The sequence below is a fragment of the Lipotes vexillifer genome, unplaced genomic scaffold (assembly GCF_000442215.2).
Source record: "Lipotes vexillifer unplaced genomic scaffold, Lipotes_vexillifer_v1.1 scaffold534, whole genome shotgun sequence".
Lineage (NCBI taxonomy): Eukaryota > Metazoa > Chordata > Mammalia > Artiodactyla > Lipotidae > Lipotes > Lipotes vexillifer.
Window position 1 is genome coordinate 310,103 of NW_006787833.1, and position 15,318 is coordinate 325,420.

At 43.0% G+C, this 15,318-nt stretch overlaps 1 protein-coding gene and 1 pseudogene across 1 annotated transcript in view; both read left to right on the top strand.

Moving 5' to 3' along the window:
* Positions 1 to 15,318, top strand: part of ST8SIA6 (ST8 alpha-N-acetyl-neuraminide alpha-2,8-sialyltransferase 6) — a 137,453-nt gene that overhangs the window by 18,911 nt on the left and 103,224 nt on the right. The gene's annotated exons all lie outside the window — the stretch shown is intronic.
* On the top strand, positions 3,877 to 4,224 carry LOC103080697 (40S ribosomal protein S26 pseudogene; annotated as a pseudogene).

Sequence of the window (15,318 nt, forward strand, 5' to 3'; positions counted from 1 at the left end):
TCCTACAGAATATCTACTGAACGCTGGCAGAAGACCTCAGACCTCCCAAAAGGCAAGAAACTCCCCACGTACCTGGCTGTGTGGCTGAGAAGGTCTTGGTGCTCTGGCCAGGTATCAGGCCTGAACCTCTGAGGTGGTTCAGAGCCAAGTTCAGGACATTGGATCACAAGAGACCTCCCAGCCCCATGTAATATCAATTGGCGAGAGCTCTCCTAGAGCTCTCCGTCTCACCGCTAAGACCCAGCTCCACTCAATGGCCAGCAAGCTCCTGTGCCTGACACCCCATGCCAAACAACTAGCAAGACAGGAATACAACCCCAGCGATTGGCAGAGAGGCTGCCTAAAATCATAATAAGTTCACAGGCATGCCAAAACACACCACCGGACACGGTCCAGCCAAACAGAAAGACAGGATCCAGCCTCATCCACCAGAACACAGGCACCAGTCCTCTCGACCAGGAAGCCTACACAAAGTGAACCAATCTTACCCACTGGGGGCAGACACCAAAAACAACAGGGACTATGAACCTGCAGCCTGCGAAAAGGAGACCCCAAACACAGTAAGTTAAGCAAAATGAGAAGGCAGAGAAATACGCAGCAGATGAAGGAGCAAGGTAAAAACCCATCAGGCCAAACAAATGAAGAGGAAATAGGCAGTCTACCTGAAAAAGAATTCAGAGTAATGATAGTAAAGATGATTCAAAATCTTGGAAATAGAATGGGGAAAATACAAGAAATGTTTAACAGGAACCTAGAAGAACTAAAGAGCAAACAAACAATGATGAACAACACAATGAATGAAATTAAAAATACTCTAGAAGGAATCAGTAGCAGAATAACTGAGGCAGAAGAATGGATAAGTAACCTGGAAGATAAAATAGTGGAAATAACTACCACAGATCAGAATAAAGAAAAGTGAATGAAAAGAATTGAGGACAGTCTCAGAGACCTCTGGGACAACATTAAACACACCAACATTCGAGTTGTAGGAGTCCCAGAAGAAGAAGAGAAAAAGAAAGGGACTGAGAAAATATTTGAAGACATTATAGTTGAAAACTTCCCTAATATGGGAAAGGAAATAGTCAATCAAGTCCAGGAAGCGCAGAGAGTCCCATACAGGATAAATCCAAGGAGAAACACGCCAAGACACATATTAATCAAACTGTCAAAAATTAAATACAAAGAAAAAATATTAAAAGCAGCAAGGGAAAAACAACAACATACAAGGGAATCCCCATAAGGTTAACAGCTGATCTTTCAGCAGAAACTCTGCAAGCCAGAGTGGGTGGCAGGACATATTTAAAGTGATGAAAGGGAAAAACCTACAACCAAGATTACTCTACCCAGCAAGGATCTCATTCAGATTCGACGGAGAAATTAAAACCTTTACAGACAAGCAAAAGCTAAGAGAATTCAGCACCGCCAAACCAGCTTTACAACAAATGCCAAGGGAACTTCTCTAGGCAGGAAACACAAGAGAAGGAAAAGACCAGCAATAACAAACCTAAAACAATTAAGAAAATGGTAATAGGAACATACATATCGATAATTACCTTAAATGTAAGTGGATTAAATGCTCCAACCAAAATACATAGACTGGATGAATGGATCCCAAAGCAAGACCCGTATATATGCTCTCCACAAGGGACCCACTTCAGGCCTAGGGACATATACACACTGAACGTGAGGGGATGGAAAAAGATATTCCAAGCAAATGGAAATCAGAAGAAAGCTGGAGTAGCAATTCTCCTATCAGACAAAATAGACTTTAAAATAAAGACTCTTAGAAGAGACAGAGAAGGACATTACATAATGATCAAGGGATCAATGCAAGAAGAAGATATAACAATTGTAAATATTTATGCATCCAACATAGGAGCACCTCAATACATAAGGCAAATGCTAACAGCCATAAAAGGGGAAATCGACAGTAACACAATCATAGCAGGGGACTTTAACACCCCACTTTCACCAATGGACAGATCATCCAAAGTGAAAATAAATAAGGAAACACAAGCTTTAAATGATACATTAAGCAAGATGGACTTAATTGATATTTATGGGACATTCCATCCAAAATGTAAACAGCAGATTACACTTCTCAAGTGCTCATGGAACATTCTCCAGGATAGATCATATCTTGGGTCACAAATCAAGCCTTGGTAAATTTAAGAAAATTGAAATCGTATTAAGAATCTTTTCCGACCACAATGCTATGAGACTAGATATCAATTACAGGAAATAATCTGTTAAAAATACAAAGACATGGAGGCTAAACAATACACTACTAAATAACCAAGAGATCACTGAAGAAATCAAAGAGGAAATCAAAATATAGCTAGAAACAAATGACAGTGAAAACACGATGACCCAAAACCTATAGGATGCAGCAAAAGCAGTTCTAAGAGTGAAGTTTATAGCAATACAATCCTACCTCAAGAAACAAGAAACACCTCAAATAAACAATGTAACCTTACACCTGAAGCAGTTAGAGAAAGAACAAAAAAACCCCAAAGTTAGCAGAAGGAAAGACATCATAAAGATCAGAGCAGAAATAAATGAAGGAAACTAGCAAAGATCAATAAAACTAAAAGCTGGTTCTTTGAGAAGATAAACAAAATAGATAAACCATTAGCCAGACTCATCAAGAAAAAAGGGGAGAAGACTCAAATCAATAGAATTAGAAATGAAAACGGAGAAGTAACAGCTGACGCTGCAGAAATACAACGGATCATGAGTGCTACATTTACCTTTTTAATTAATTAATTTATTTATTGGCTGTGTTGGGTCTTCGTTGCTGCGTGTGGGCTTTCTCTAGTTGCGGCGAGTGGGGGCTACTCTTTGAGCAGGAGCTACTCTTCATTGCGATGCGTGGCTTCTCATTGCAGTGTCTTCTCTTGTTGCGGAGCATGGGCTCTAGACCTGCGGGCTTCAGTAGTTGCAGCTCACAGGCTCTAGAGCGCAGGCTCAGTAGTTGTGGCCCATGGGCTTAGTTGCTCCGAGGTACGTGGGATCTTCCTGGACCAGGGCTCGAACCCGTGTCCCCTGCATTGGCAGGCGGATTCTTAACCACTGTGCCACCAGGGAAGTCCCAAGCTTTCTTGAGGCCCCAGGAGGCCTTTTTGGGCCCGGAGTTAGGTCAGGTTGGTTAGGTGCTCTCTCCCTTAGAGGCTGAGCCTGGCCTGGTGTCCAGCAAGTACTTCATTGCTCTCCACATTTGCTACCACTGAGGGAAGACTGATCTCCAGAGGGCCGAAGGAGCGAGTTGGTGGATTCAGTATATGGTTGCCAAACCGATTTTCCAAAAAGAGTGAGGCATAGAGATTTTTTCATCTTGAGCCAATTTTTAAAGCTATATTAAAGTATAATTTACATGTACTCAACTGCACACGTTTGAAGTTTTACAAGTTAATAAGTTTTCACCTAGGTATGAACCTGGAAATCATCATCCGAGTGCTGATAATGCCCATATTTACCTCATGTCCTATTATTACCTCTTCTTGCCCTTCCCACCTCTCCAGGTAACCACTGATGTCCTTTCCCTTAGAATAGATACGTTTGCATTTTCATGAATTTATCTGATTGGAATCATAAACTGTTTACTGGGTTTTTCTTCTGGTTTCCTTTGTTTCATAATTATTTGAGATTCATCAGTGATATAAACGAATAGCTCATCTCTTTACTTTTTGATGAGTAGCATTCTTATCTGGATGTACCACTGTTAGTTTACCCGTTCATCTTTTTATGGACGTTTAGGTTATTTCTAGGTTTTCACTCTTGAAAATAAAGCTGCTACAATATATATATATATATATATATATATATATATATATATATCAACAATATTTAAACCTCTCTCACCTCCTCGCTTCCAAGATGACCAAGAAAAGAAGGAATAATGGTCATGCCAAAAAGGGCTGCAGCCACGTGCAGCCTATTCACTGCACCAGCTGTGCCGGATGTGTGCCTAGGGATAAGGCCATTAAGAAATCCGTCATTCGGAACATCGTAGAGGCTGCAGCAGTCAGAGACATTTCCGAAATGAGCGTTTTCGATGCCTATGTGCTTCCCAAGCTGTATGTGAAACTGCATTACTGCGTGAGTTGTGCCATTCACAGCAACGTAGTCAAGAGTCGTTCTCAGGAAGCCCGGAAGGACTGAACACCTCCACCCTGATTTAGACCTGTGGGTGCTGCCCCATGACCTCCGCCAAAGCCCATGTAAGGAGCTAAGTCCTTGAAGACTGAAGAAATACTGTCCCTGGGAAGACAATAAAGTGGAAATTATACTTTAAAAAAAAAAAAAAAGGTAGGTACTGTCTACCTTTTTTAAAAAAAATTTTTCAGATCTTTTATTTCTTATGTAAAATTCACATTTTAAAACTGTGGATACAGGAATTACAATTCCTTGGCGCCATGGTAGCATTACTGTAGCATTACTCCTAGATGAGGGAGTGGTATGTGAAGTTCACAAAGTACAAATTGACAGTTCTGTAACATAAACTCCAACATTAGTAAAGTGATTTTTAGATGAAAGTCAGAACAAAATGGAGCAACTTGTATTACTGTCATAAAAGCCTGCCTACAAAAAACCCAAATCAATGGCGATGACGAGTTTTGAGTGGCAAAGAATTTAAAGGGGGACTAAAAACCATGGTTTATTTGTTGAATTAAACCAGCCTTGGAATTTAAGAAAATCACATTTTAAAGTTTACGCACAGTTATAAAAAACAGTATTTGAAAATGTTCATTTTTGCTTATTCTCATTTTCAGCAATCATAAAAATGTGAATCCAATCCCATCAGTACAAAACAGTTCCAAGAATATAATTCATGTCTCAAATATTCCTATCAGAGCATTAAGGACCACCTATAAATCGGTATGTCAGTTCTAACTGAAAACCGAAAACTGGATTAGGGAGAAGATAAATCTGAAAGTAAAATAATGGTTTCATACTTCGGCAGTTTAGAAAATTAAATAATTTTAAACCTCAGTGGAAGAATGTACTGTGAGGAAACAATCCTAACAACAACAACAAAAAAATCAATATTTTTTCACTTTTGCAATTCAGTTTATTTGCTGTTTTACAACTTATATTTCCAAAGGCTTTACAATGTCATATTTTCTTGTTTTTTTATACAATGCTTTAATAGTTCAATCAAGAGAGATATCATATGATGCAATATTTAGCTCTTCCTTGAAGCTGGAACTCAGCAATTTGTTTCCTCTAGAGCTGCTGGGTATTGCCTAAACTTTATAACATCTGCATCAAATCTCTGTTACTTTGCAAGGGAACTTGGGTTTTGATCTCTCACAGTTACATTCCAATGATTTGTGAGAGGCTATCCTGGACTCCAGTCCCTCTGGCTTGGTCATAGTGTGTTTTCTTTGGAGGCTGACACCAGTGCTTTCACAGCCATCCTGTCGTTTCAACTGGTAAACCACAGGGATGACGCGCTCATATTCACCACCAGCTTGTAGTAACTTGTACTCATTTCTGGTGGGCCAGACCATCAGCCGGGGAGGGACAGAGCACTCAGGTGGCATCCTGATTATCCTAGCCTTCCGATAAGACCTTCCTTTGGAAGATGTCAGAGGGCCCTGTGGACTCACTTCTTCAAGGAGGCATTCTACCTCATGCATTTCATCTTCAACTTCCAACCCAAGAGTCTTCTGAATCCTCAGCCACTTCATCAAGAACATCAGCGACACCAGCTCCTGCCAGGTCAGTATTCCACAGAACCAAGTCATTCGGAAGTCAGAGCTGAAAACGGAGGCTGAGGAAGAGCGCTGAAGACCCCAGGGATGGTGGAGTGCCGCCATCTGGCTTCACTTTTTGGACAAATTCTCCCCGCCTCCAAGGGCAAAAGGATATGATGAGTTTTCTGAAAAGTTCTCACTATTCAAGACTGGCCTGATTTGAAGAGCAGATTCCAGTGCCAACAGTGACAGAAATGTCCCTGTTTACCCACAGTCCTACAAATGCTGAATTAATTTACACTGACCGATCTTAACAGGTGGGCTGTGCCACCTCAGCTTTCATCTGCTTCTCTACTTTCTCCTGACGTTGAACCTTGAACCTTCCCTCTGAAGTGCTGTTAACTAAGCCCTGTGAGGGCCCCTTGGAGCCCCTTCCTCCCTGACAGTGTCAGCTCTCAGTTCCGCTCCCTCTTTTCCTCCTGTATGAGTTCGTCTCCTAAGTGCAAGCCTTTCCCCAACTTCTATTCTCGGCCATCTTTCCTCTCGAGATCCCGTGCACGTCCACGATTTCAGCTGTCTTCCTCTGGAGAAAACAGTGCGGTCAAACGGAAGGTAACTGTCAGGTCGGAGACGAACGTTCTGGGTTGAAACCCAGCTTCCCGACTTCCTCCTTGTCTGCCTGGGTCAGGTCTGGCATCCTCTGTGCCTCAACTTCCACATCATTAAAGTGGGTTTTTACTGTCTAAAAAAAAAAAATTAAGTACTTTTTAAAAAAATTTTATTTTTGGCTGTGTTGGGTCTTTGTTGCTGTGCGCGGGCTTTCTCTAGTTGCGGTGAGCGGGGGCTACTCTTCGTTGCGGTGCGCGGGCTTCTCATTGCGGTGGCTTCTCTTGTTGCGGAGCATGGGCTCTAGGCACGCGGGCTCAGTAGTTGTGGCACGCGGGCTCTAGAGCACAGGCTCAGTAGTTGTGGTGCACGGGCTTCGTTGCTCCACACCATGTGGTATCTTCCCAGAGCAGGGCTCGAACCCATGTCTCCTGCCTTGGCAGGCAGATTCTTAACCACTGTGCCACCAGGGAAGCCCCCCCCCCACCCTTTTCTTTTTGCAGAAGAACTCACATTTATTGGTTCAAATACAGTACCTAACATTTGCTAAACATGCATTTCACACTAATTGGTCACATTTCCACAGGTAGTCAATTCACAGTAAGGGCCTATCCGTTGCCAGGTGGCAGGATGGGAGGTAGCAGAGGGCCTGGGTAGCAGAGCCCACCAATTATCACTTGGTCATGCAGGATTGATGGAGCCAGGTTGGCGGGCAGCCCTTGGCCGGCCCTTTGGGGACAAGGGCTCAGAGACATCCTGTTTACTCGACTCGTATACAGGACTGTGGGTAGAGGTGGGCCTCGGGTAGGCAGCCCAGGGGTAGGCTCATGGATGCACGTGCCACCAGAGCTCCTGAGGGTGGGGTCACGGGAGGTGGTACTCCCTGTGCCTTGGATCATAGGAAGGAAATGGAGGCCTCCTCAAGGGGGCGGCTAGTCCCTGGCTGGGCAGGTGGGAAGGACTCCCCAGACATGGCCCAGACGTTACAACACAGCCGCAAGCCCCTGTTGCAGGCCTGGGATGGCAGCACAGACAAAAATACCAACAACCCAAGGCAGGCGGGGTTCCTTTCCCGACAGAAATGTGGAAACAGAGCAGGAGCTACAGTATTCTTTTCCCACAAGATTCCTCAGAGAGGAATAGACCAGGATGTCACTCAAGAGTTAGTTTTTTTTTTTTGCTTATTCTTGGAAATTTGACTCAACAACATTATCACCCGTTATAAGACATTTCAGAGAAACAAAAAGTTTGACATTTTTTTTTTGAGATTAAACAGGCAAGTTTTATTATCAAATGTAACAATTCTGCAACAACTCAGTAGTATTGTAGTATTACTGCCTATCTTAAAGTCTTTCAGAGCTTTGGGCAGACAGCATCTTAAGGCAGCTAAGTATAAAGAACTATTTTTCTGATCTTAAGTGCCAGTTATCACCAATTTTCACACAAAATGGTTTTTTTTTTAATTTTTATTTCTCCTACTGCATTTAAAGGGCCATTGCTGGTCAGTGAAGAGGGAATGTTTGGCTTTCCATTCAAGGTGTTAATCAAAGTGATGTAAAGTAAATAAAAAGAGCAGCCACATAAATCTGCATGGCATTGCATCCAAGCTAAGGACAATATGAGTAAATTAAAGAAACATGTGCACTCAGTTAATCAAATCCTGTTTCCTCTTTGGAGTTACACGAGGCAGCAGTCCTATCTAGCTAGTGTCTAATATTGCACTTTTGGAGCATAAACACAGCTAAACACATAGTGCTAAACACTGACAGCATCAGTACCTGTTCTCACCACATCAGTGTTTACCTCTCAGTCTAGCATGCTGACTATAACCCTATGATATTAAAAGTTTTAATTATTTGACAGTTAAGCCATTAGAGAAAAAGTTTTAAGCCTATCTTAATATATACAAGCATTCACTTTAGTTAGTATATTGCTTTCTCGAATACACTGTTCAAATATCTCATTTTTGTGACAGTAAAAACTATGGAATTCCTTATTAAAGTCCAAACCATCAGTAATGGGAATAGTACAATATAAAACAATACATATAAAGCCACAATATTCAATTACAATTCAAACCAGAAATTACTGACTACACGTAGCTGCTTCTTTTTTGCTTTTACATTTTGGCCCCTAGTTCATTCCTATTTACAAGTGATGTCTACTGAGAAAAAAATCCAACTTCTTAACTATGTACGTTTTGTGGTGGATGTGCCATTTCTTCTCACTTTTTTTTTTCTATTAAAAAAAACACAGAAAATCACAACTGTTTTTGAGGATGGGGAAAAATTCAAACCCTGAGCACCCTTGCTAGGATTATAAAATGCAGCAACCACTGTGGGAAACGTGGCAGATCCTCAAAAAATTGAAACTAGAACTACCATATGGCCAAGTCATCCAAATTCTAGGTACATACCCAATGCAAAGCAAAGACTTGATGAGATATTTGCAAACTCTGTTCACAGCAGCACTATTTCCAGCAGTGAAGAGGTGGAAGCAACACAGATGTTGATCTTCAGATGAATGGGTAAATGAAATATGGTGGAAACCCACAATGGAATGTTATTTACCCTTTAAAGGGAACCCCTGTCACATGGAGCAACATGGATGAAACCTGAGGACAGTATGCCAGTGAAATAAACCATTCACACACAAAAAGTGCTTTAGAATTCCACACACATGTGGTATGTAAAGTGGTCAAATATATAGAATATCAAAGTAAAATGGTGAATACTAGTGGCTAGAGAGAGAGAAATAATAAAGACTTGTTTTTTAAAGGATGTAGAGATCAGTTTTGTAAGATGGAAAAAGTTCTGCAGATCTATAGCATAACAACAAGAGTATACTGGACACTACTGACCAGTACAGCAAAAACTGGTTATATAGTACATTTTATGACTATTTTCAACTACAAAAACTACATCATGGCTCAGTACCTCTGCGACGTTCAGCACATCTTGACGTTCCAGGTCAGGCTTTTGTCCCCAAAGCAGAGGTGGACTCGGGGTGGTGCCTTTCACCCCCCTGACCCGGCCCAGGATAGAATAGCCATTCAGTCTGGTGGAGAAAGTCGTTCAGAATGTCTTTCAGTTCTGAAGGAAATACTGCCATCGAGGGCTTGGAATGTTACTCCCTGAAGCTCCGCGATTAGAAAGCACTGGGAAACTGTTAGAGTTGGCAGATGTGGACCCTACTCTTCGACCCACCCAGCTCTCTGTCTTACATTTTAAGAGCCTCTGTGACGTATACTGAAAAATGTGTAATGAAGACCTACACCTCTTTGCTTACAATTTCAGAGAAGAACTCAAGCAAAGATCAGAAAAAAGGGTATGACAAGGAGAGTTACAGACTGTGGCTGCTACTTCAGGGGCTGGCAGCCGACTGCATGTTGATTTTCACAATGTTGAACTTCTCATATGTGTGCTTACCAGGTGTGACTTATTCCCTTTTTACGGCTTTGTTAAGAGAAAAAAAATCATGAAATTAAAAAAAAAAAAAAAAAAAAAAAAAAAAAAAAAAAAAGAAAGAAAGGACTTTCCTGGTGGTGCAGTGGTAAAGAATCCGCCTGCCTATGCAGGGGACATGGGTTCGAGCCCTGGTCCGGGAGGATCCCACATGCCGTGGAACAACTAAGCCCATGAGCCACAACTACTGAGCCTGCACTCTAGAGCCTGTGAGCCAGAAAGAAAGTAGGCATAGAGGGAACTTACTGCAACAGAATAAAGTCCATATATGACAAACCCACAGCCAACATTGTTCTCAATGGTGAAAAACTGAAACCATTTCCTCTAATATCAGGAACAAGACAAGGTTGCCCACTCTCACCACTATTATTTGACATAGTTTTGGAAATCATAGCCACAGCAATCAGAGAAGAAAAAGAAATAAAGGGAATACAAATTGGAAAAAAAGAAGTAAAATTGTCACTGTTTGCAGATGACATTACAGTATACATAGAGAATCCTAAAGATGACACCAGAAAACTACTAGAGCTAATCAATGAATTTAGCAGAGTAGCAGGATACAAAATTAATGCACAGAAATCTCTTGCATTCCTATACACTAAGGATGAAAAATCTGAAAGAGAAATTAAGGAAACACTCCCATTTACCACTGCAATAAAAAGAATAAAATACCTAGGAATAAACCTACCTAAGGAGACAAAAGACCTGTATGCAGAAAACTATGGGACACTAATGAAAGAAATTAAAGATGATACAAACAGATGGAGAAATATACCATGTTCTTGGATTGGAAGAATCAATATTGTGAAAATGACTATACTACCCAAAGCAATCTACAGATCCAATGCAATCCCTATCAAACTACCAATGGCATTTTTCACAGAACTAGAGCAAAAAAATTCACAATTTGTATGGAAACACAAATGACCCCAAATAGCCAAAGCAATCTTGAGAAAGAAAAATGGAGCTGGAGGAATCAGGCTCCCGGATTTCAGACTATCCTACAAAGCTACAGTAAGCAAGACAGTATGGTACTGGCACAAAAACAGAAATATAGATCAATGGAACAGGATAGAAAGCCCAGAGATAAAACAAATACTGTACGCTAACACATATATATAGTATCTATAAAAAAAAATGGTTCTGAACCTAGGGGCAGGACAAGAATAAAGATGCAGACATAGAGAATGGACTTGAGGACACGGGGAGGGGGAAGGGTAAGCTGGGACGAAGTGAGAGAGTGGCATGGACATATATACCCTACCAAATGTAAAATAGGTAGTGGGAAGCAGCTGCATAGTGCAGGGAGAGTAGCTTGGTGCTTTGTTACCACCTAGAGGGGTGGGATAGGGAGGGTGGGAGGGAGACACAAGAGGGAGGAGATATGGGGACATATGTATATGTATAACTGATTCACTTTGTTATAAAGCAGAAACTAACACACCATTGTAAAGCAATTATACTCCAATAAAGATGTTAAAAAAAAAAAAGAATTTGACAGTTTCTTAGAAAGTTAAACATAAACTTATCATATGACCCCGGAGTTCGACTCCTATGTATTTACCCAAGATCAATAGAAACATAGGTTCACACAAATGACTTGTATGTCATTGTTTATACCAACATTATTTATAATATTCAAACAATGGAAACCATCCACATGTCCATCAACTGGTGAAAAGATAAACAAAACAGTGTATCTGTACATGAAATACTATTCAGCAATGAGAAGGAATGAAATACGAATATAGTATAATACGCTACAACACAGATGAACCTCAAAAACATTATGCTAGGGCTTCCCTGGTGGCGCAGTGGTAGAGAGTCCGCCTGCTGATGCAAGGGACGCGGGTTCATGCCCTGGTCTGGGAAGATCCCACGTGCCGCGGAGTGGCTGGGCCCGTGAGCCATGGCCGCTGAGCCTGCGCGTCTGGAGCCTGTGCTCCGCAACGGGAGAGGCCACAACAGTGAGAGGCCCACGTACAGCAAAAAAAACAAAAAAACATTATGCTAAGTGGAAGAAGCCATACACAAAATAACATATGAAACAGACACAAGTAGATCAGTGGTTACCTGGGGTGGAAAGTGGGGTAGAAATAAGCTACAAGGAATCTTTTGGGGGTGATGGGTACATTCTAAAACCAGGATGTGGTGATGGTTGTGTAAATGTATACAGTTACTAAATATCATTAAATTGTGATATTTAAATATCATTAAATATCATTAATTGAGCTTTTTATGTTCAGGAAACTTTGTGAGAACATACATGTTTTCATCCACGGTGATTTGCACTATGTGTAAGCTTTATGTAGTGTGTGTCTCTACCTGGGTGGAAGCTGACGCATGTAAATAATGCTGTACTGTTGGAATGTGCAGAGGATTTAAGTATTTCTGAAGAGCACCAAGTTTAAAAAGTCTCCTTAGGTAATCTGCGTAGTTACCCACAGCATTGAGAAATAGGTGTGCAAAGTTCCCCCTTAGTGGTGGGGGTGTGTGTGGGAGGTACAAACTATTGGGTATAAAATAGGCTACAAGGATGTGTTGTACAGCACAGGGAATATAGCCAATATTTTGTAATAACTGTAAATGGAGTTCAACCTTTAAAAATTGAATCAAAAGTAAATTAAATAAATTAACAACAAAAAAACTCCAAAGTTCCCCCATTAGCATTCAGATTTCCTACACTTTTTTCATGTTTTCTAAATAGTTCATCAGGCTTGAAATGCTGTTTATTTAAGATAGAGAATAATCACCCAGATGTGAGTATGTATGATGCGTAGGTTGTTGTATTAAGCTCCACAAAATCAAGGAGGATTTTTTTAAAATTATAGAACAGCAATTATCGGGCTGCTCCCAGGTGCTGGTCTTAGCAGCTTTATCTGTACGACTTCACTGAATTCTCACAGGGACACTGTTCTGTAGGACTCTTGCTATTCTTGTACAGAAGGAGACACTGAGACCAGAGGGCTTAGTCACTTGTCCCAGGCCACATAGCCAAGAGGGGCAGCTGATGGACCTCGGAGTCTGTGCTCCAGATGGAGAAACAGGGGCTGGTCACACTGCATCCCATGTTGAATGCAGGGTGATCTTTCCAGACATTTAGGGGACCGTGGGAGGAAATGTCAGGGAGTGGTCATGAACGACTGAGACATGTGGGGACGAAGGGCCTTGGGGACATGTGGGGATGAGAGCCTGGGAGGCAGGGGACCAGCCCAGAGGGGACCATTGAATCCCTCCAGACCACAAAGGCAGAGTAATGAACAAGGATGCAAAGTAGACCAAGCACGGAGAGTGCGGCTTTAACAGCTAGCCAGAGGCCCATGTCCCTGTGCCCCAGGATGCTAATCCAGGCCCCACGATGCTAGGCCCCAGGATGCTAATCCAGGCCCCAGGGTGCTAATCCAGACCCCAGGATGCTAATCCAGACCCCATGTTGCTAATCCAGGCCCCAGGATGCTAATCCAGGCCCCAGGATGCTAATCCAAGCCCCAGGATGCTAATCCAGGCCCCACAATGGTAATCCAGACCCCACAGTGCTAATCCAGGGCCCACGATGCTAATCCAGACCACTCTTGAAAGGAACCCGCCCTCCCCCAAGAGCTTGTTCAGTGTGGATGGGAGATTAGAGCCAGTTCCATCTGTGTGGGTGAGCAAAGAGTCTGTGCCGACCTCAGGGACTGAGGCTGTCTGCCGGTGGCCACCTCCAGAAAGTAGCCCTCTCAGTTTACAAGGAAAACCACAAACCAGGTCATAGAAAGTACACTGAGACTCCACGATTTACTTTACCCAATGCAGATAGCTTACTTCTCCTCAGGTTTATTTAATACGAGAGAGAGAGAGAGAGAGAGAGAGAGAGAGAGAGAGAGAGAGAGAGAGAGAGAGAGAGAGAGAGAGAGAGTGTGTGTGTGTGTGTGTGTGTGTGTGTGTGTGTCTTCCCTTTGTTCCCACCTGGTACATCATGTTTGCGAGATTGTACTGTACATTGAGGAACATCCAAGGAACACACACACCCACCACCCTCACCACGTATTTCATTAATAGCAAGTCTCCTGAGAATGAATTTGTATCCAAACGATTCTCTCCTGACTCACTCACAAAAATATTTCGAAGAATATTTTGAATATTTGAAAATATTCTTCCTAGCAGTACTGCTTCTGGCACCCGGTTGAAGGTTCTTAATGGCTTCATTCATCCATCCAGCAGATATTCACACTGTAGGAAACTTCTGCTCTTATCTCAGAGCTGGATGGATATGCAGGTGGTACCTAATTTGATTTGGATGAAAACAGCCTGCTTTCCTTAGGGAGCAGTTGCTAAGTCCAGCTCAACGTTTGTGGCAAAGCACATCAATCCTCTAATTCCAGGTGTTTTCTGAGGCTCCACTTTGGTCAACCAGGGGTCCCGGATCTGTGACAGCCCTGAATAAGCATCAGTCACTGCTCTCAAGTAGTCCTCAGCCAAGGGGGAGCGGCAGCCACCTGTGATGCCCATCCAGTGTAAGTGCTGTCATGGAAACATGTCCAGGGCAGCGTGGCAGCCGAGGGACGGTTGGACAGGTGAGGGTGCCAGTGTGGAGTCTTGAAGCCTAAGTAGAAATGCCACGAGCAGGCCAGAGGGGAAGAAGACATTCATGACGTGTGAAGGTTTGGGGGCATATGAACAAGATGTCTTTGTGAAGCTGAAACTCTTTTAGGGAGGCTGGACCCGGGGGTTTGAGCAGAGGAGTGGTGGGCAGATGCTAGAAAGCTGGTGTCTGCTTGCCTGTGGGCAGCATACCGTCCATCCTTAACCGTTAACTTCTCCCTCCTGGTGGGGCTTTCAGTCTCTGCAGAACGGCTCGGAGATATTGTTAAGTGTATCCCTTGACGGGGAACCAGGACCTGCCCCGAGGCTGCACAGTTGTTTCTTGGCATCTTCTCCCTTGTCCCTGCATCCCCTCCCTTCCCTGATGAGCAACTGTTTGAACCTGCCCTTTGGAACTCAGGGAAGGTCATGAAGACTGAATGAAGCCTATTTTCTGTAATCAAAGAAATGGGGGACACAGAAAGGCTTTCGTGCCCAGGAACCCCACAGGGTCCTGCTCGGTATCAGGAGGACCACAGCGCCGGCCCCCTGCCCTGTCCCCCAGGGACACCAGAGACGGTTACCTGGTTGAGCAGGTGCCTGCACTGTGGGGACCTTGCCTGGTGCCAGGGGCCCAGCATCTGTGTGTTTGGGGTCTATTGTGAACATCCCCCCAGCACCGTGCACACGATGGAGTGAAAGGGGAAGGAACTGAGAAACAGGCAGGAGACCATCAGGGCCTGACCTAAAACCCACGTGATGGAAGTGGATAGGAATTTAAGGAGAAACATGAGAAGTTTGGATCCTCAGGTGTTTGGATCCTCAGGTGATTGACTAGAGTTGGGGGGTGAAAGGAACCTGGGCAAGGTCACGGGTGTGTGCGGTTATGGACCGTCTTAGTCTGCTGTGGCTGATGTAACAAAGTACCACAGACTGAGTGGCTTAAACAACAGACATTTATTTTCTCTTTTTTTTTTTTTTTTTTT